The 22,957-nt window shown below is 35.6% G+C and overlaps 1 protein-coding gene across 4 annotated transcripts in view; it reads right to left on the reverse strand.

The window, feature by feature from the left end:
* Positions 1–10,304, reverse strand: part of LOC125681333 (uncharacterized) — a 33,548-nt gene extending 23,244 nt beyond the window's left edge. For 3 of the 4 annotated variants that reach the window (XR_008800798.1, XR_008800797.1, XR_007372228.2), the window contains exon 1: positions 10,112–10,304. The gene's annotated coding sequence lies outside the window, so the exon portion shown is untranslated. The remainder of the gene's footprint in view (positions 1–10,111) is intronic. The other variant, XM_048921369.2, reaches the window with a different exon arrangement.
* Positions 10,305–22,957: the final 12,653 nt, after the last annotated feature.

A 22,957-nucleotide genomic window follows, 5' to 3' on the forward strand; every position in this document is an offset into this window, starting at 1 on the left:
ACGAAGACGTCTATAAAATGATGCTTGATTGGGCTATATTTAGTATACCTCTGTTACAACCCCCAGCTTGAGTGAATGAAATAATTATTACATTGCAAGGTAATAAAGGGAACATGTATATGTCATGCTCCTACGTCACCATACACCGCAATGAAGTATTGGTTTTTCTGGAGATTGGGTTGCTTTTAGGTTAAATTACGACAATAAAATGTGCACCGTGATTCTTATTTCCTATGTAACTTGTAAGACGGGTTTTCATTGGTTAAGAAGCCGGGTGTATTTCCTTACACCCTGCAGAAACCAGGGGTAAATAATGTGACGTCACAATACACTGCTTAGAATTTTACAAGAAAAAGAAAGTGCCCCTCTAGTTCACAACACCAAGACAAATTCACCTTTTCGGGGCATGGATGGAAGGGACGGCAAAACAGTACAATCGCTACCTTATTGATGAAGACTTTAAGATCGGCCGTAACACTGTGTTATTTATGGTACATCATACAGATGTCATATCCATTCGCGATGGTTGTGCAGGTTAAATAATACATACCTTCGCTGTAATTAATTGATAGACACATTTTGTGTTGGATATTGCTCTTTTACGTCAAGATTGATTCTTTTATTTTATTAGGTCAGAATAAAAATCGCTACGTTATGCCTTACTTTTGTTGGTGCATTTCTTTTTAACGGACCGTTTAAAGATTTCATTAGCCTGACCACATAAAAAGTCTTGTACTTTTATTGGTATCTCTCAATGGCAATAGTTTTAATGCTTTATTTAGTCCGTCTGTTTTATGTGTGTCTAACTAATAGTTGAACAGGATTAAAATAAGATCGGTAAAGTTGGCTACTAGTAACCAGCTACTAGTAAATGGCTACTTAAAACGAGAAAAGTTGGGTACTAGTAGCCAGTTACTAGTAGCCAGCTACTAAAAGTAAGAAAAGTTAGCTACTCGTAGCCAGCTACTACAAAATATAAAAAGTTATAATTACTGATAGCCAGCTACCAGATAAAGGTTAATGAGTTTGAAAATTATTATCTATCAGATTTATTTCTAAAGAGGACGAAGAGTCGTATGAAATCACATGCTCAATTATCCCCAATTACATAACGTTGTAATGCAAAATACGAATAAAGTTTTTCAACTGAGTGTTTACTTTGAAAATGATACGGATTGAATTCAGACCTTCAATCATTTGATATACCATACATTTTGAGATATCTGCTACTTTTACAATTTGATTCGAGTTACTCTGAAATTTCAACATTTGTGTGAAAACCGTAAGGAACTTTGTGTTTGTATTAGATATCTGACGCATTTACGACTATATATATATGGCAAGAAGTGATAGAGGGTGTTTTGATAAGCCACGAATTTTCAGATATCGCTCTTAAGGAAATCAACTACTTATACATTTTGATTATCGGTACAATGAAATTTCAAGATCGGTGTGAATACCTTAAGGAACTCTATGTTTATATTATATATTTAACTAACTTACAACGATACGTATGACGAGTAGTTATTATGATTATAACTTTTATATTTTGTAGTAGCTGGCTACGAGTAGCTAACTTTTCTTACTTTTAGTAGCTGGCTACTAGTAACTGGCTACTAGTAGCTAACTTTTCCTGGTTCAAGTAGCTGGCTACTAGTAGCCAACTTTACCGATCTATTAGAATATAGTTTACATTTGGGACAGACAATGATTCCCTTTCAAACCTGGTAAGAACAATGAAAAGTTAAAAGCACCGCGTAGACATAGTTGTCAAAACGTTCCTATAGTGGGATTGGAATAAACCAATTTGTTTCTGAAAAGTTTTATCATCTGTCGGGTATTTCGACATAGCACCATTTTCATTTCCGGTGTATGACAAAAGCTCATTACATTGTGTCGAAACACAGCTGTTGATATAATTTACAGGAGACTACCGCGGGTTTTAGCTAAATGTCAGATAAATATATCTCTGATTAAATACAAAATTGGTTTAAGTAATGAACTTAGATTATTATGAATTAAATTCATAGGACAAAGATACATGTACCGTCAGGTAAGATCGTTTGTAAAAGATCCAGTCAAAGATATACCGTGCCTCGATCTGACTGAGGAATGAATTATCGCCGACAAGTAATATCACTGAACTATATTTATTTATTTACTATTTAACCTTAACTTTATTTATTCATTTATGCATATTTGTGTTGAAAGTGAATTGTAAACACATGTAAAATGATTGCGTAAATGTGAACTTAATCTGGAATGGTAAAATTGATGCTGTGTCATTTCCGTGCGAATTCATCGGTGTTCAAGTCGTTTGAAATTAAAGTGTTTACCATTTCCATATAATGTTTCTTTTCCCCCCACAGTATAATATCAAATATTTGTGTTTTAAATGAATACATGACAGTAATTATAATTGAATTCATGGACACGCAATATAATCAGCATAATATTTGACGTCATATGACGTTACTATTTCTTTACGTTGACTTTTCTAACATTTTTACAAAGGTGTCCCAAAAATTGTCATTTAAACGTTGAATAACGTGATATCAGCATACATTTGGTATTTTTGTGAACAAAAAATGATACATAATAAAATTCTAGGAAAAACTAAAAATATTAAATTTTGACATCTCATGACGCCAGTCAAATAATTATAAAATGAGTTTTGTTCCTTAGACGATTTAATGTATTGTGACGTCGAGGTTTTTTAACCCGAGTTGTATTACATGCAACCTTCGGTTTGCGGCTTTAACACTTGATCGGGCCTGAAAACAACTGATAAAATACATGTAGTTTACAATTTTCGATTTCCGCATTGCCTTATGTGTGTGTGGAGGGGGGGGGGGGGGGGCAGGAAAAAGAGGTCTGGATGGGAGGAAAGGGGAGAGGGGAAGGAAGAAAGATGGGGGGGGAGGTTGATTGATTGTATTGTTTAACGTAGCACTAAAGAATTTTTCACCCATATGGAGAAGTCACCATTGCCGGTGAAGGGCTGCAAAATGTATGCTCGGCGCTTACGGCCTTTGAGCAGGGAGGGATCTCTATCGTGCCACACCTGCTGTGACACGGGGCTTTGGTTTTTGCGGTCTCATCCGAAGGACCGCCCCATTTAGTCGCCTCTTACGACAAGCAAGAGATACCGAGGATATATTCTAACCCGAATCCTCAAGGGAATCCAAATACAGTATATATATCTTCTAATTTCGATTATGTCAAGAATGCATAAGTATTTTTAGTGGGTTTTTTTTTTTTTGACAAGTGGGTCAAACTAGCTTTGGTCTCAGGCCAAAGTGTCGGACAACAGGGCCAAACTGTGGTCAGAGGACAAACAGGTTTCGTTTTAACATTAACATCTTTTACGTGTGATTCCGTCCAACAAAGAAACCTCCAAATGGTCAGACCTGATAAGAGTAGTTTTAAATAGAAGATAGCAATACTATAATTATCTTAACGCTGGGGAAACTCTACTGATGTGTTTTAATGGGTATGATTAGTTAATCACTGATATTCATAGACAGCTGCTTATTCAATAAAGATGGAATTCAAAAATATTCATATTTTTTACTTTTGTGATCGGTCATCCAAACATTACTCTATTAAACATCAATCTCACTGATTCTGCGCACAAGTGCTCTGAAGATTATTTTCAAAAGATGCTGGAGTTCCTCATTGACAATATCTTAGTAGTCTTTGGTGATCAGATCTTCCAACATGTTGTTTGTTGAAATTTCCATGGATGCGAAGTGAGCTTCTATATAAACTTACCTCTTTCATATATCTATAAGGCAGAATCTATTCAAAGGCTCTTACATAAAAAAATATTTCCTGGCTGTGACCTTCGGATCGATATTTAAATACATTGCTCACTTTCATTGATATATTGATTTAATTTATCCCAGTAAATACAAAATATAAAAAATACCACAGTCTTCCATATATGTTTCATATTTGGATATTTTATCAAATATATCGTTAACGACAAAGTAACAAAACAACTTTATGACAAACGGGATGACTTCAGCTTATCCATTGTCAACTTCTCATATTTATGTATCAATACTCCATTACAACCTGCGTATAGTGTTCATGTCTCACACCTGATTCGATGTGCGAGAGCATGTTCTGTATATGATCAATTCTTAAACCGAGGCAGTGTACTGACAAATAAGTTACGATATTATAGAACTTTCAACAATCTCGTTTCAAGTCAGCATCTCGCACATTTTATGGTCACTATAATTATTTTATTTGCAAATACAATCTGTCATTAGTTTGAATACTGTCTGACGTGTTGCAGGCCAGTTGTTGGACCGTTCGTAACATACTGATTTTCAATAAGAATTATTTCGTTTACCTGATTAGAATACACTGTATAGGGTTCACGGTCAACAGAGGATGGTTACCCCTTCTAAGCACCTTATCCCACCTATGGTACATATGTATGTCCATGGGTCTGTGTTTGCCCTGCTGTCGGTTTTGCATTCTTTGTGGTATTTATGAGGCTGGTCGTTGCTCGTTGTCCTCACTTATTCATCAAAGGACTATAAATGATGAAGGGTCTATTTGTCCACTAAAATCGACAGTCTGTCTTTGTTTCAACATCAAGTGAGTAATGTATTTTTGTGAAAGAATCCAGATGCAATTGTAATTCTGAATTTGATCAAAATCACGTAGAACCAAGATTATAACATCTTAAAGATGACAGTTTGCCGACATTTCGGTATTTGACATGAAATTGCTAATTTTGTAAATGTATTTTTCTTCTAGATAACATTGAGGAGAATCTTGGACATACTTCCTATAAATCTTCGGTACACATATGTGTTTGTCCAAAGCTGAGCTCTGTTTTCTAACAGAAACAAAAACTACAGTATCATTTTAATTGAATTTATATTGATGCGATGAATTTATCATTTCATGCGGTATTCGGCGAGTATTTTCTTATATAAACAAAATATCCTTGATGTTTATATAACAACACATATGTAACAACATATACAGTACTTGTGTGGTGTAAATATGAACTTTTAAGATAAAATAAATAATAACTATGGTCCGCACAGTTTTTTTGTTTGTGTGGTTGGTGTTTTTTTTTTTGGGGGGGGGGGTTGTTGTTGTTGTTGTTGCTTTTCTTTGGATCTAAATTGCTTACAAGTAGATGCTTCATGTGGGGACATTATGCAGACCTATTTACATATGTATCCAAATATGGATACGTATTTTGATTACGTCATTATAGTATAAGATGTGATGCATTTTCAAAGTTTCGGTTTACTTTTGACAAGTGTATCTCCGTCATTATTTTTGCATTATAAAGGTTTGAATCAACATGTACTTCATGTAATACCAAACGAACTTAGTTTTTTTTTTCTCAGGAATTGCGTCACTGTCGATGTTCGGTACTTCGAATGACTAAAGACACCAGGGACAATTGATGTAAAACTGTATTAGACATGATATCCTTAATAAAATAAAAGATGAATTAGTATTTTATTTTTTTAAAAGAAAGTTTTAAACATTTCGAGCTTTACAGGGCCCCAGAGAGGCTGTAACTGTCCTCACACATAGTCCTTTCTGATTATTGGTTAAGAAACTGAATTTGCATACAAAATATCGGATTTATTGAATTAAATGTATAGATCCTTTTTTAAAAACAAATTTAATAAATTTACAACTTTTGAAGTTGTTCAAAGTTTCTACTATAAAATTTGAATCATAAAATCCGGCCTTCCAAGACAAAATGTATTCCTTTCCAAAACCTGTATAAATCAAAATTGAAACACACGCAAAAAAATCTCCTCCAACTGGACGGGATCAAATAACAAATACATTGGATGTAATATACGTATTGAATTAGTACATTAACACATTTTCGTCCTCAAATGTTGACGAGCTAAAAGTGCAAACTTACATATAAAAGTGTATCGCAAAATGATATCGACACGTACTTATAGTGTTTCTATTTTTATTTTTCTTCTTCTATTTTTAGGTTTGGTTAGTGTATTTTTAGAAATGTCTGTTGGTAAACAACAAGCAGTCTGTCTGGAGTTCCCATTGTTACATAATAATCATAAAACTTCAGGCAGGCTGGTAGCAGAAGACCTCTATGAATTGTCATGCCAAAATGTCGAGGATGGTGGAATTTCCACAATACATATTAATGTGATTTGACCACTCGGGATTGAATCTATTAATCAAAATGATATTGAGCCCGTTTTGTCATGACTGGCACATTTCCATCACTCTCAGGGCACCACCCTGGCCTTTAGAGTCACCCACGCATTTTATTTTATTTATTTTTAGATATTAGCTAAACAGTCAAAACTGTGATGTCAAACGCAACTTGTCAGTCGTCTGAAAAAAAAAAAAAAAAAAAAAGATTCAACCATCCCAGTTTAATCATTCATTGTTGCTTAAAATTGTATCACTGCCGCTTTCTCGTTTTTTGTTGTTGTTGTTTATTGGGGTTTTTTTTTCTTTCTTTTTTTTTTTTTTTTTTTTTTTTGGTTTTGTTTGTTGTTTTTGTGTTTTGTTTTTTGTTTTTGTTCTTTTTGTTTGGTTTTTTTTTTCTTTTCTTGTGAACATAATTTCAGATAAGTTGGATGTATCCCTTTCATGTCAATATCCCAATCGTCATGACTGGAAACATGTCTCGCTAGGATAGGCTATGATGAAGGCGGCTATTTGGTTCACCAGTAGTGCTCAGCAGTTTACTTTCTATTTGACTTGATACTGATCCATGTGCAATGTGATCAAGCAGGTGAGCATCTGTACCCAGGGTCCACCATCTGTACCCAGGGTCCACCATCTGTACCCAGACCCAGGGTCCACCATCTGTACCCAGGGTCCACCATCTTTATAGGGATGCCCAGAAAGGCAATAATTGATGCATGGCTCTCTTATTGTAAATAGCAGCCGTGGCCAAATAAAGCTTTCAAAAGTAATGTACAAATTTTCTTCTTCCTGCATAAGGGCTTGTCTGGGCTCAATATTCTTAATAATGTACAGTCAATACTCCCAGTCACTAGGAAACGCTTTAGACTGGCAGCTATACTTTAAACACAGGTTGGTCGTGACTGATACATGAACACGCTAGGCTTTCAAGTGACAACGCTAATGATTACCACGATTTTCTACATTTTGGAGGAAAGGGGTGTGGATATTTTACAAATATATTTTGTTAGCCCTATCGGTCGAACATGTGGTATCCGTTATAGAGATAATATCTATCGGCCGTTCATCTGTCTGTAAATAATTTTTCAAATGTTTTTGAACAGTTGTACGTCTGGTTTCAGCAAAATTTGTACAAATCAGGACTACTTACAGACACACTGTGCGGTAGATATCGATTTGTATATCTATAGTTCGTCGCTTGGGGTGTTAAATGGCGGTCACGTGTCAAGATCACAACTCCTTGGGACGTAAAATGTCTCTGTGGTATTTGAAAAAAGAGTATAGGTTCATTGCGGTGGGCTACAGAAGGCCAATTCTCTTAACAGTTCAAGCAGTATTATCAATTTGTCGCTGAAATATGGCCGACAGATCGTCAACTCGGCGTAAAACAAAACAAAATCAAATATATGTCGATAAACAATACGAATGCTCGGCTGAACTGCTGTTCATCCATCTGCCAAATAATTAGAAAGTCTTACTCGTCCAATACAGCACTTAAGAGCTCGGTTGGAGCGGGGGAGGGACACACTCTCCGATAACGCCTACCAAGTTGTATACTCTATTCTTTTCTCTTCTCAAATGACGATTACAAATAAATACACGATTCTATGTATTAATATTCTGTTTCGATGAAAAGCGTGGAAATTAATACCAAAATTAGGGTAACGTCAAATCATATCAAATTTTGCTCTTCGTACAGTTTTTTTTTTTTTTTGTTTTTTTTGTTATTATTATTATTTTAACTTTGTTCAGATGACGGCTGCATAAGAATATGTTTGTATATCATTTTGTTTCAATGAAAGGTGAAGATAACGAAAGTGATCAATATCATAACTCCTATAAGCAATACAAAATAGAGAGTTGAGCAAACACGGACCCCTGGATATACCAGATGTGAGATCAGGTGCCTAGGAGGAGTAAGCATCCCCTGTCGACCGGTCACACCCGCCGTGAGCCCTACATCCTGATCAGGTAAACGGAGTCATCCGTAGTCAAAATCAGTGTGCCAAGAACGGCGAAACAATCGGTATGAAACACGTCAGACAGCATTTGACTCAATGATAGGTTGTATCGGCAAACCAGACTGTTACAACGACCATCAACTTGTTTGGCAGTAGCCTGTCTCGATCTATAGACTGATCATAAGCAAAACAAGCTCTTGCGTATCGAATCATTTGAGAGATATAAACACCGTATGCAGATAATGGAATATTGCTACGTATAGGTATGGAAAGTTGACGGTGGGGAAGCTGAAATTATCCCGTTTATCATGAAGTTGAGATGTTAGTTTGCTGTGAATACCTATTTGCAATCAAATACAATGTATGCCTTGTTTATAAAAATTGTCTTATCGTTCAAATAATTCTAGAATATCCGTGTCCTTAATTTTCGTCTGATTTCATGAAGAATTTTGTTTCAAATGAACACTTAAAGATGCATACATCCTTTAAATGTGTAGCTGCTATTAAATAAAAAAAATCTGACATAGCATTATGATACGCTACTCACCGTCCGTCTTGTCTGATATCAATAAAACTATATGTATACTGTGTTTATTCATGAATATACATGTAATAGAATACCAGAATTCTGTATACATTGTAAATTCAATGTCCACCTTCAGTGTTAATAATGATAAAAAAAAAATAACTAATTTTCTTGCAAAGAAACTTTCTTATAACTATGCATATACAAAATATAATATATATTGCTGCATCTCTACATATACTACCCCCCCCCCCCCCAAAGAATATCCACACATAAGGTTTATTTCTTAACTAATAGTATTACACCATTCGTAGAATTATTTCTACACTTGTACAGTTGTAGTCTATCCTCAACAAGACTTTGACCATATTATGACTGCATATGGAGATTAATATCAGTCCGTCTTGATTGTGTACATGGTTGTTTTCAACAGAGACACGTCATGTTTTAATTGACTTCAACCTCACGCACTTGTTTCTGTAAATACGTTCTGATGTCTGCATACTGCTAATAACACAAGGACGAGGACCTGGTGATATTATTGTACTAGTACTTATTTACAGAAACAAGTGTCTGTGGCTTCAACACTGAGGGAGAGTGGGGAGTACGTTTCATCAGTATGTGACTTCACCAAATGAATTTTGATATGCGATACACCTAAAACAAGAGACCCATGATGTGGAGAAATCTACGTTAGATCTGAGAACTCTAACATTTCAACTTGGTACACACCATAAAAGATTGTGGCCCTTGAAAAGACTTTAAGAAATCTACCAAATATTCTTATAATAAAAAACCCCAAAGAAAAACAAAAAAACTAAAATAACTTATTACATGTAGTTACTATGACCCCTCCTTGAAGCCAGAGGTCTTTGAACCTACACTAAATTTCCATATCCATGTATATACATTTCTTTGATGCCTTTACAAACTTTTCCCCATAAATATTTCTTTGTAACATTTGGAACACTTAATGAGGCCCCATTTTAGCTTCTGCTGTTGTGAACAAACCTTAATTTACATTATATGATATACTTTCATATCAATTATGGTTCATGATAAGACTTTATAGAATGTCCCTGTATATATCCCTAGCTCCGGAGATAACGTGAATCTTTATTACATAAGGGAACTTCTATGTAAGTTATAGCTTTTCTGGTCCGTGATTTGAGAAGAAATTTATAAAACACTTCACCCAATTTTTACTATTTATATTTCCTCTGACCTTGGATTGCTTACATAACAAACTTGAACCCCCTTACCTAATTGGTACCATTGTTCTTGTGGTTCTTAAGAAGTAAAACGTTTACAGGTAGACAACAAACACACGGACGACGAGAACAATTCTGATCAGAAAACTTCATTTAAACATTCGACTCCGGAGAATTAAAAAAAAAAACAACAAAAATGAAATATTGAAAATAGTAATACTAGTACTCACCTCAGTGATAATGATATTTTAATTATACACTCCGGACTCCTAGCGTGAAACTGTGTACATAAGAGAGTGTAATTCCATGCTTAAACACGCACAGTCTATCTTCCAATAAATCGAGTCTTGTTACAGCTCTGTTACACAATGCGCGTGTATCACATGTTCTAAGGCAACTACAAATGCTACTCTCTATCAGTAAGCCGCCGTGAATAGAAAATTATAGTGAGAGGAGTGGGGAGGGGGGAAACAGGCGGAGGCAACAGGGAGGCAGGGGAAAGAATATGATGGGATAAATATATCTTCTTACGGAAATTCATATGCAAAATATTTTCTCACAAATATATATATATATATATATATATATATATATATATATACAATATAATGTAATACTGTAACAATAGATGTACTTTTAAGCTTTATCTTATACTTACGTTAAGTCCATCTTATTTCATGAAGCATTGCATGATTACATGAGATATAGAACTTTTTATGTGGCATGTTCTTTCCACCTTAATGCGGACGGATTTTAGATATTCTTTGTCTTCCAAATATTGTAATGCAAGGTTTCGGATGTCTTGAAACCGTTCATCCTGGTTAAAGTCAAGTCTACAACACATTTCATATTTGTATATTTCATATGAAATCAGTGATACAAGTCTACAACACATTTCGTATTTAAGTATTTCACATGAAATCAGTGATACAAGTCTGCATCAAATTTCGTATTTATATATTTATGTATTTCATATGAAATCAGTGATACAAGTCTGCATCACATTTCGTATTTATATATTTCACATGAAATCAGTGATACAAGTCTGCATCACATTTCGTATTTATATATTTATATATTTCACATGAAATCAGTGATATAAGTCTGCATCACATTTCGTATTTATATATTTCACATGAAATCAGTGATATAAGTCTGCATCACATTTCTTATTTATATATTTCACATGAAATCAGTGATATAAGTCTGCATCACATTTCGTATTTATGTATTTATATATTTCACATGAAATCAGTGATACAAGTCTGCATCACATTTCGTATTTATATATTTCACATGAAATCAGTGATACAAGTCTGCATCACATTTCGTATTTATATATTTCACATGAAATCAGTGATACAGATGTGTACAGTGCATCAAAATTGAGTTTTTTCTTTAAATGTCCGAATAAACCCATTCGCAATTGTTTTTTCAAGATAACCATATCAAAGTTGCATCGAGAATGATGCACAAATGAAACAAACATCTTGAATGATGATAAAATATTTGCATTCCACTATGATTTTGGTATGCACTGCTTCCAGATATTTTGTGGTTCTCTTGACATTAATTCGTAATGACATAAGCTATAAAAATGATGTCACAATAAACAATAAAGATGACAGTGGCGGTTTTAAGGGGGCGCAGCCCTTACCCCTAAAATTTTCATATTTAAAGTAAATCGTGGTCAAAAATGCAAACGATAAAAGAAGCAATAATTTCTTCCATTCTCGGAGAAATAAATGACAAAATCTTTTGATTTATTGAATTACTTTTATTGGGAGAACCTACATTTTTTCCAAAAACCTTTAAATTTGCGTCATTTTATTAATTTTACCTTATCAAGATGATCGAAAATAATACAAATGACTTAAATAGGAGACATATTTCAAGCCCTATAAAATCTGTAAAATCCAGGAGCTTCAAACGTCTCCCAGACCCACTGCCTCATAAAGTTGCGCCCGATAACCGGAATTCCTGGATCCGCCCCTGGATAATGTCACAATTCTATCACCCATTGTTTTGCCATGACTTTACTAATAGCAAACATGTAGAACTCTAGGATACTATCGTACGGGTCTGTCTTCCAAAAATCACACCTATTCGACTTCATCGATGAGAATCTTTTTAAGTTTATTTCTTTAGGAATAGGCACATATGCAAGAAAATATCACAAAGAGATATACATTTAAAACACGAGATCTTGTAAAAAGGAAAATTTCAGCTTTGTGATATGAAAAACATGGTGAATAAGTACGGTGGATATACATGTATAATGCACATAATGTATGTGCCTATGCCAAGGATTATCCATGAAAGCCACATGGCTGATTTCCAATGGGGTCCTTTTCAAATTACATACACAATGTATTATAATAGTAACAAAACAGAGTGACTATTGAGAAGAAGACATTCACAAAGCAATGTTTTATATCATAAATTAGATACAATAGTACTGATTATTGATAATTTCTTGAATACAGAATAATAAATAATAACTATAAATGTTGTACACAACAGTGTACTGAGATCGATACATATAGTACAAAAAGTCACTATCTGCCATTTTCTTAATTTCATTGAGTAAATGTTTTCTAACATCTAGATCTGATTTAGATGAAATTGTATTGCTTTTACATTTGATCTGATCAGGAAGGGAGTTCCAATTTTTTATGCCTTTATAATAGAAAGTTTCGGATTTCATTTTCTCAACCCTTTAGTTTCGGATTTCATTTTCTCAGCTTACTAGATCTAGTAGATCTGGTTGAATTTTTTCTTCTAAATTTATTTTTTCAAATACAGTAATATTGACAATTTTCATTAACAGTATTAAAGATGTGATTTAGTCAAAGTTGTTGTACCCTGTTGTTAATGTTCAAATACTCCAGTTTTTCAAATACTTAGTTATACTACTACTTCTGGGAGATAAATCTAAAATAAATCTAATAACCTTATTTTGAATAAGCTGTAGTTTGTTCTTAAGCTTAATTGCCAAGCCTTCGTGCTTGGATACACATACATAGTCAATATGACACTGAATTAAAGCACCATAAAGTGATTTTCTGAACAGTAGAGACAGGCATGACTTTCTGGACAGTAGAGACAGGCATGATTTTCCCTGTATAGGAATTTCAGACGTTGATTTGCTTTTTTGATAATACCATCAACAATTTATTCTGCAGATAATACATTATCCCCCTAAATATCATAAGTACTATAGTATTTGACACATGATTTATATTTTATTTTGATACCATTGCATTCTATGGAAAAAGAACTACTATCAAAAGATTTAAGTTTGCGATGTGGTCCAAACAAAATACTTTTATTTTTTTCGAAATGAAGTAACAGTTTGTTATATACCAACCAATCATAACAGCTTTCTAACATGAAAGGTGAATAAAACAAACAGTGATCAATCTCATAACTCCTGTAAGGAATATAAAATAGAGAGTTGGGCAAACACGGATCCCTGTATATACCAGAGGTGAGTCCTCTGTCTTGATCAGGTAAACGGAGTAATTCGTAGTCAAAATAGGTGGCAATTCGTCCCCATGGGAATTACAACAGATCGTTGGAAGACCTAATCATCAAAGACTACGGAGATATTGTCAATGAGGAATTCCGGCATATTTTTTATTTCAACTTCAGAGTACTTGTGCGTGGAATCAAACTGGTGTTTAACAAAGTAATTTTTAGATGACTGATCACTAGGCACGAATATTTTGGTTTTCCATTTTTGTTGAAGAAGCAACTATTTATGATGTCAAAAAGTCTAGTCTTTAATTTATCGTGAGGAATGGTCGTGTAAAATGTTGAAAAGTCATACGTTTTGATGTTGTTGATAAGAGAAAATTTTTCTGATTCCAAATTTATTAAAAGTTCCTTGGAGTTTTTTGGGTTTTTTTAGAATCCACTTTTGATTTACACCACTTCTGACATATGTTGTGATAATTACGTTTGAAGTTTCTTCACAGCGTTTAATTATTTTCGTGAGGAGCAAAGATAGGGGCTTGGTAGAACATTTAGTCGATCCAGCAACATATCTTTCTTTGTAAGGGTTTTAGTGGAGTTTCGGAATCCAGTATAGGTACGAAAACTCGTATTTATCCATTACATTAACTGGGATATTAAATTTGTCTAAAATTGAAGCACGAATTTCGTCTTTTGAAAGGGCAGTTGGGGTACACGTACGATTACCAAATGTGGAATTAATGATGAGCTTTACAAGCAAAGACAATCTTATTACATGCTTTGTCATTTGAAACCAAAACATATTCCTTATGTAATATACAATGTATCAAATTCTTTGATCACTTCTGGTTCACTGAACACAGGAGGATAGACTTAGATGGCAATTTCTTACCTATAAGGTTTGCATTCGATTGAGAAAATAAAATGGCTGTGTCATCTGCGGACAATGACACTGTCATCAGGATCACTACTTGCACTAATATCATTCACGTATACTAAAAATAAAAGAGGTCCAAGTACACTGCCTTGGAGCACCCCACATGTAACATCACATATTCCAGAACTTCCGTTATTTACATTTACAGTTTGTTTTCTCCCTGATAAATACGATTTAAAAGCATTTGATTGATTTAACACCGATGACATTTAATTATTTCACAGAGTATTTCATGATCTACTGTGTCAAAGGCTTTCTGGGGTTGAGAAGAATCATTCCAGTGAAAAGACTTTAGCTGTTTCTGATTTGATATGATGAGTAAGATGCTCTAGGCAGCTGTCTGCAGAAAATTAACTTCGAAATCCTGACTGAAATTCATACAAAATATTGTTATCAATAAGAAAACGTTGAGTGTATATTGCTTTTTCTAAAATTTTAGAAACAATGTTTAAAATGCTTATTGGCCTATAGTATTCTGGCTTTAGCCTATCACTTTCCTTGGAAAGAGGTTTTACTCTGCCAATTGTGAGTTCTTCAGGAACAGTTTCTTCGGATATAGACAGATATATCAAAAATGTAATGGGAAGCTGAATGATAGGTGCTGCATCTTTGAGAAACGTGACTGGTATCCCATCTAAACTTGTGTTTTTGGTGACATTAAAACTATAAAGTACAATATAAATAAAAATAAAATTTTGTCTTACATTTGTTGTTTTAAAAAAGGGGAATTGAAGTGATCTGCAATTGTTTTATTTTTAAAGCAAGTATCATCATTAATATCCCACTAGTTTTGGAATTGTTTTGATACCCAAAACTTTTAAAACACGACCATTTGGATTTGGAGTTTGGAGATTTGGAGTTGGATTTGGCCATGTTATATTGTCTCTGAATTAGATTTCTAATTCTACATTAAGATTTGTATTCTTCATGCATTCCAGACTTTCTGAAAGTCAATGAATACTGACTCCTAAGTGGATATTGTCTAAAATTTCATTTGTCATCCATAATTCTGTTTTCTTCTAATTTCTTTCACCGGGTCAACGTTGTCTAAAATGATAATAAATATTTCTCTAAAAGCACACCATGAATCGTTAACGTTGTTTCCAGAAAATATTTGCTCCAGTCATATTAATATAGTTGTAAAAATGTCTTTGTCATAATTCTTTGTAGACTTTATTTTGACATTCTCATGTTTCCCGGCCAAAAAATGTTTTGATGATTTTCTAGTACAGTAGATAAGACAATGGTCACTAACAGCACCACTGATGACCCCAGACTGATATATTTTCTCAATATCATTACAAAGGATATGATCCATTAGAGATCTAGATTTATTAGGAACACGTGTGAATTCATTCATCAACTGAGTCAGTCCAAATAGTTTAATGACTTTGTTGTATTAAAGGTGAAGATAACGAACAGTGACCAATCTCATAACTCCTATAAAGGTGAAGATAACGAACAGTGACCAATCTCATAACTCCTATAAAGGTGAAGATAACGAACAGTGATCAATTTCATAACTCCTATAAAGGTGAAGATAACGAACAGTGATCTATCTCATAACTCCTATAAAGGTGAATATAACGAAGTGATCAATCTCATAACTCCTATAAAGGTGAAGATAACGAACAGTGATCAATCTCATAACTCCTATAAAGGTGAAGATAACGAACAGTGATCGATCTCATAACTCCTATAAGCAATACGAAATAGATAGGTGGACAAACACGGATCAGGTGCCTAGGAGGAGTAAGCATCCCCCGTCGACCAGTCACACCCGCCGTGAGCCCCATATCTTGATCAGGTAAACGGAGTAATCTGTAGTCAAAATCAGTGTGCCAAGAACTGTCTAACAATTGGTATGAAATACGTCAGACAGCATTTAAAAATTGATTTCTGGTCTTTTAAGAAGGTTTGACGTGTTGGGGATCTATAGCACGTTCCAACAATCACTGGTTTTGTCTTTGGCAGCAGGAGTAACTCATCGCTGCCTGTCATTCCATCAAGCTCAACCGTGTGATTGCAAGATTTTCCCTAATGAAGTCACATACTCCACCCTCTCGTCGATTGCGGTCTTTGCGAATAGCTGTATAGCCAGTGATGTTGACTTCCGGGTTAGATATTGATTAATCTAGGCATGATTCAGTAACTGTGATAATTGCAGCTTTTGGAGGTGTTAGCAATTATTTGAATTTCATGAACTTTGCCTATGAGAGATCTTGCATTGGTACATGGATCATATGTAGCCCTTTTCTACTGAAGCACTCAGAATGTTCGTCAGAAATCAAATTTTTTTTCTTAGTCCTGGATGACTAATTAACAGGAAAAGGAAAATAAGTGTTTTTGAGATTTTATATTTTGATGTATATCTTAAAAAAGGGATTTCTGTTACCCAACTGTTGGAACCAGAAGGGCAATGACTAAAACCCGGTCTCGGTCCCATGACTAAAACCGGTCTTCGGTCCCAGTCCCAGATTTTTTATTCGATAAAAAAGAATATATCAGAATATCCGAGTCTAATTTCTCGTTAACTTAGGTATGACATCTCATGTCTGCATTCTAATAGTTGATTAATCATATTCTTCTTTCGTAAAATATGTGAAAACTCCCGGACCGGTGGAACCGATGAATAAAAACAAGGCTAAAAGCTAAGGTCCCGGCCTCGCGATTTTCCCCCCAATAGCTGCTTTAATCTACCTTTTCATAAAAAAGATAAGGACGTGACACTCAATGGCTTCCCTTTGTACACATATGTTTCTGATTTTTTGTGTGCATGTGTAGATGTTTTATTCCAATTCTCTTATCTATGTCAAAATCAAACTCAGCTACGTGACATTTTCTCCCAAAATGAACGCGCTACAGTACTTTTTCAACAAAAGATAAGGATGTAGAATATGAACGAGTGATGGGTAGTAGACTAGTACTATCCATACCTTCGGTGCCTGTGGCTATGACTGGCTTCCATTTTCTAATGACATGGCTATTAGTGTACTTTTCTGGATGGAATTGTAATATTTCTAAGTTTCATAAGAATTAAAGAGAACGTTCTATGCTGGTTCTAATGCTGTGCATTAACTGTCCTTTACAAACTACATCTGTACAGCACAGTGTTTATAAGAACAACAAACAGCTCATTAGATGTGAATAAAAATCCGTGATAAAGTATAAACAGTGTGACGAGTGAACCTGATAAGAGAGTCAGCCTGAGTTCACCACTGTCAAATCATATAAACAAAATTTCACTTAAAACCTGATCATTACACCCCTCCTTTTAAAAAAAAAAAGATATTAAGCACGTTTCTAATATGACAACTGCTACTTTTAGATTTAGATTATAAGAAAATGAAGGGTTGATTAACAATCAATTTACAGAGCTTACGCGTATTAGATTACATGATTAACCACAATGTACGACACACATAATTACAGTCTATGACACACATAATTACAGTCTAACACACATATAATTACAGTCTATCGCACACATAATCACAGTCTATCACACACATAATCACAGTCTATCACACACATAATTACAGTCTAACACACACATAATCACAGTCTATCACACACATAATTACAGTCTATCACACACATAATCACAGTCTATCACACACATAATTACAGTCTATCGCATACATAATCACAGTCTATCACACACATAATTACAGTCTATCACACACATAATCACAGTCTATCATACACATAATTACAGTCTTTCCAACACATAATCACAGTCTATCACACACATAATTACAGTCTATCACATACATAATCACAGTCTATCACATACATAATTACAGTCTATCACACACAGAATCACAGTCTATCACACACAGAATCACAGTCTATCACACACATAATCACAGTCTATCACACACATGATTACAGTCTATCACACACATATAATCAGTCAATCACACACATAATTACAGTCTATCACACACATAATTACAGTCTATCACACACATAATCAGTCTATCACACACATAATCACAGTCTATCACACACATAATCACAGTCTATCACACACATAATTACAGTCTATCACACACAGTTTATGTTTCTTCTATCAGTCTCTAGGGTGTTCGTATTTCGCGTTTCGGATTTTCCAAAGTACACTTTCATCGATAGTCTCATTATTAGGTGGCGGGGGACAGTTTTCTTTGTTCTGAAACATGTGGGTAGGGGTAATACATCAAAGTCAGATTATGGCAGACTAATGAAAAATCATATTTCCTTTTATATGTCAATACATGTATTTCATATTGGTGTAGCTAATAAACTATGACCCTAAATTACATGTAATTTATACATACTGGTGCTGGTGCATAAAACATGCTCTGAGCAGGTGCCCCTGTTTTGCTTTGATATTCTCTCATTTGGGTTAATCTGCACCCCCACCCCCTACCATCACAGTACCAAGCGTGGGGATTTAGACACAATCAAGAACCTTGTCTGCCATTCTTAAAATTTATCTTTCATACCTTCCCTCTCAGCTACAGACCTTTTGCTGGACCATGCATGTTTTCACCGGAATTTCTTCAGCAACTGACCACGTGTCTTAGTTTTGTATTTGCACCCATCTATATGCTAGGAATCATGATGATACCTATATGTTGTATATCAACATTTTTATTAAGCACTCAGCGACATATGACACGTATCCTAAAATTATTGTGTACATTTTTACACATGTAATATTACTTCAAATATGGGGTATTTCCAGTGTTTTAAAAATTGACCGGGCCTATAGTGCGAAACTGTCCCGGGCCTATAGTGCGAAACTGTCCCTATGCTACCTTAGAGTTCGGTTCGTTCGACTCGAGTTCAGACACAATTCGTTTGAAATGAGATTCGTTACGCGTGATAACCTTACTGTAATTTTTAGCGGTAACCATGGGTTCTTTAGTTTTGGTCAGGGGCCTCAGTGGCCGAGTGGTTAGAGCATCGCGCTCAAAATCACACGGCCTCTCACCTCTGGTCGGGGTTCGAATCCCGCTCGCGCCGGTAAGTGAGAAAGTTTCCCAGTTTACTTTCGGAAGGTCGGTGGTCTCTTCTCAGGTACATTGTATCTGGGTTCTCTCTTCCACCAATAAAAACTGGGCACCACCAGATAACTGAAAAATTGTTGAGTATGGCGGAAAACCGAAAAACAATCAATCATTTATATTTGGTCACCTCAAACGGGCTAGGCTCATAGAGTGTAGATAATTTGTCAACCCTCGGTTGTTTCACAAGAACAGTGTTACCAGCATTGAGTTCAATTTGTCAAGATTTCGAGTATTGGTTGGCGTATTGCTTCATCTTCAGTTCGTGTTGGTATCATTTTTATCATGAAATTTTCAACACATTTTTCCTCTTGTTTTTTTCCTGAGGATTAATGTCTATCTTGGTTTTGATTTTACTGTTGAACATTGCTTCGAACGGGGATAGTTTGGTCGATCTGTGTGTCGTAGCCCTGTAGTTTCGAAAAAGCATAAAGATTTCTTGTTTCCAGCACCATTGTTCACCATTGGCCGATTTGATTGGTTCTCATGAAACGCTCTGATTCTGCACTTGCTTTTGGCCATAACGGATTGGTTTTCCTGTGGACAAAACCAAAGTAATCTGCGAGTTGTTGAAATTCATTTCCATTGAATGGAGGTCCGTTGTCTGTTTTTAGAACATTTGGAATTCCATAATCAGCAAACATTTTATCCAGCTTTGGGAAAACAGCCTTTGCTGACATTGACTTGAGAAAATCGACAATCGGGTATCGGGAGTATTAATCTATTAGTACCATAAGATAATCTGCGGACGGAAACGGACCACAAAAATCCATGGAAAGATCAATCCAAGGTCCATCTAGTAATGGTGACATTCTCAATGGTTCTAGTTGTTTAGTTTCTGTCGCGACTTAACACGGAAGACAGCTTTTGAGTTCAGATTCAACTTGGTGATCAATCCCTGGAAACGATACCTCTTCTCCGAGTAGAGACTTCGTTTTAACTATGCCTTGATGGCCTTCGTGCGCAAGTTTGATTACACGAGTTCGCAGAGATTGGGGAACAAACAATCTGTCATTACGCAAAACAATCTCGTTTTCTGCAATTGTGAATAAATTTCTCGGTTCATATACCGATTGCTTGAACGGTCCATGGCCGTTTTTTTTGTTTGTGTGTGTTAGGCGTTACGTATGTCAGATGAAAATTGATCCTTGTCTGATCTCTGAAGCCATTTGATTTCTTTAAATTACATTGACTTTGGGATGTTTGTTTCTACATGTACGACAAAGTTCACATACTCCTCCACTCCAGAAATCGAGTATGAAGTTACATGTTTTATCGGATGATGCGATATGTTACCGCTCAGATTAAACTTTCCCGATTTGTATTTCATTTGGGAGTCATGTTGTTAGAATCGTAAAGCCCACCTTTCTGTTCCTGTGGGTGGTTTGGATGCCGGATACCCCAATATGAGTTCTAGTGGCTTGTGATCAGTGATGAGATCGAATTGGTGTCCCAGAAGGTAAAGATGGAAATGTTCACAACTCCAGACGATAACAAGCGCTTCTCTTTCAGTTTGTGAATATCTCTGTTCTAAGAGTGTCAAAGTTTTGCTCCCAAATGAGACAACTTTTCGGTCTCCAGTTTCGCTTACTTGAGTGAGTAAAGCCCTTAAGCCTTTAGGACTTGCATTGACAATGACCTCCGTGCGTTTTGACGGATCAAAGTAGGAGATAACTGCATCACTCGTTAATGATTTCTTGATATTTTGCATTGCGTTTTCATGTTTTGCCTCCCAAGTCCACCTCTGATTTTTCTTTGTTAATTCACGCAATGGCTGTGGTGTAGTGGCGAAGGTGCTTATGAATCTTGCGCAGTAGTTAGTCATTACGAGGAAACTACGCATTTCAGACGGGGTTTTTTCGGATTTGCAGCACCATGAATTGCTTCAGCTTTCTTTGAGTCTGCTGAAATTCCTTGACTGGATAAAATTAATCCAAAGAACTCTAGTCTTGTTTTATGCAATTCACTCTTTGATTTGTTGATTGTGAGATTTCTTTCACGAAGCCTGTTTAGCAGTGATTTCAGTGACACGTCATGTTCCTGCTGGATTTTTCCAACAACAAAAAAGCCGATGATAACTTCACTAATGTTCCTTGTACCGGGAATTCCTTCAATCACTTGTTTAATTACAGATTGGAATGCCTCTGTTGTAGAGTTTACACCGAATATCAGTCTTTTATATTGGAACAGACCAACATGAGACAAAAACGTTGTGATGTACCGCGATTCTGGGTCTAACTCGAGTTGATGATATCCTTTGTTAAGGTCTAACTTGGAGAAGAATTTAGCTCCATTTAGATAGCTTATGAAATCGTCAACTGTTGGCATCACGTGTCGTTTGCGTTGAATTGCTTGATTTGCTTTCCTCATATCTATACACACGCGAACTTGGTCGGTATGTTTTGTTTTAGGTACGACCAGTATCGGAGGTACCCATGAAGTGGGACTATCAATGATATTCAATTCCTCCAATTTATTTCGTTCCTCTTCCAGTTTCCTTCGCCTGTGGAACGGAATCCTCCTGTGCGGTTGCGCCACAAGTTTGACACTTTTATCAATGTGTAATTTGACTTGATAGCCTTTTAGTTTCCCTATCCCTTGAAACCGATCAGCGTGAAGAATGTGTGCTTGTTCTCTGTTCCCATTCTCCAAAAGGTTGACGTTCAACGTTATCAGCCCGAGTTCTTGAGCTGCAAAACAACTAAGCATCCGCTGGTTCCTTTTACAACAAAGCCCGTCGTATCCATGAATTTGTGTTTCGATTCCAAATCAGCTTTGAATTTTCCTTTTACGACTAACACACTGTTTGCTCCTTATGTGTGAATGATACCAGCCGAATTGTCTGTTTCCGTCAGTTGACTAAGTTTCTCTTTGCTGGACTTCGGTGGTTGTCTAGGGTTTGATTTTGAGCGACACACTCTTGTAAAATGTCCCTTTTTCTTACACTTACGGCATTCCATATCTTCGACTGGACTGGGTTTGTCTTGGTGAGGCCCGTCATTATCACAATTCCGACACTTTGAATTCGTTTCTGCCTTTTGTTTTGGATCGATCTTGATTTGTATTAGTGATAAGAGGATTGGAAGAAAGCTTTAAATGAAAATAAGTATGTAGCTACAATGTTAATGGATTTGTCTAAGGCTTTTGGCTGCATACCTCGTGAGAAGATCACTGGATCAGGACCCTAGGTACTGCATTTCCATATGGATGCAATGATAATGTATATGATATGGAAAATTTGACTACTCCACAAGGAAATAACATAAATGGGATGGGACTCTTTCCCAATACTCAAAGACGGAAACGCAGTCATGGACATCGTTAATATAAAAGACCAAGTATAGATGATGTCACGTTTGATTGAATTTTACCTTACGTCAACAAGCAATTTGGTCCACATCATATTCGTACAAAACTTTACCCTGTTCCATTGAGAGTTTTACATACGTTATTTGAAGAAACCACAGCTAGTCTATATTTCGATTTTTCAACACCTGAATATAGACTGAACTCTATGATTATGGATGCGAGGTGAAGATAACGAACAGGTCCTTTAAACCAGCACGGGTCATGGATGGTATTCCTTCCAAATCATGCCGCCAGTTCCT

This window comes from Ostrea edulis, chromosome 2 (assembly GCF_947568905.1).
Source record: "Ostrea edulis chromosome 2, xbOstEdul1.1, whole genome shotgun sequence".
In the NCBI taxonomy this organism is placed as follows: Eukaryota; Metazoa; Mollusca; class Bivalvia; order Ostreida; family Ostreidae; genus Ostrea; species Ostrea edulis.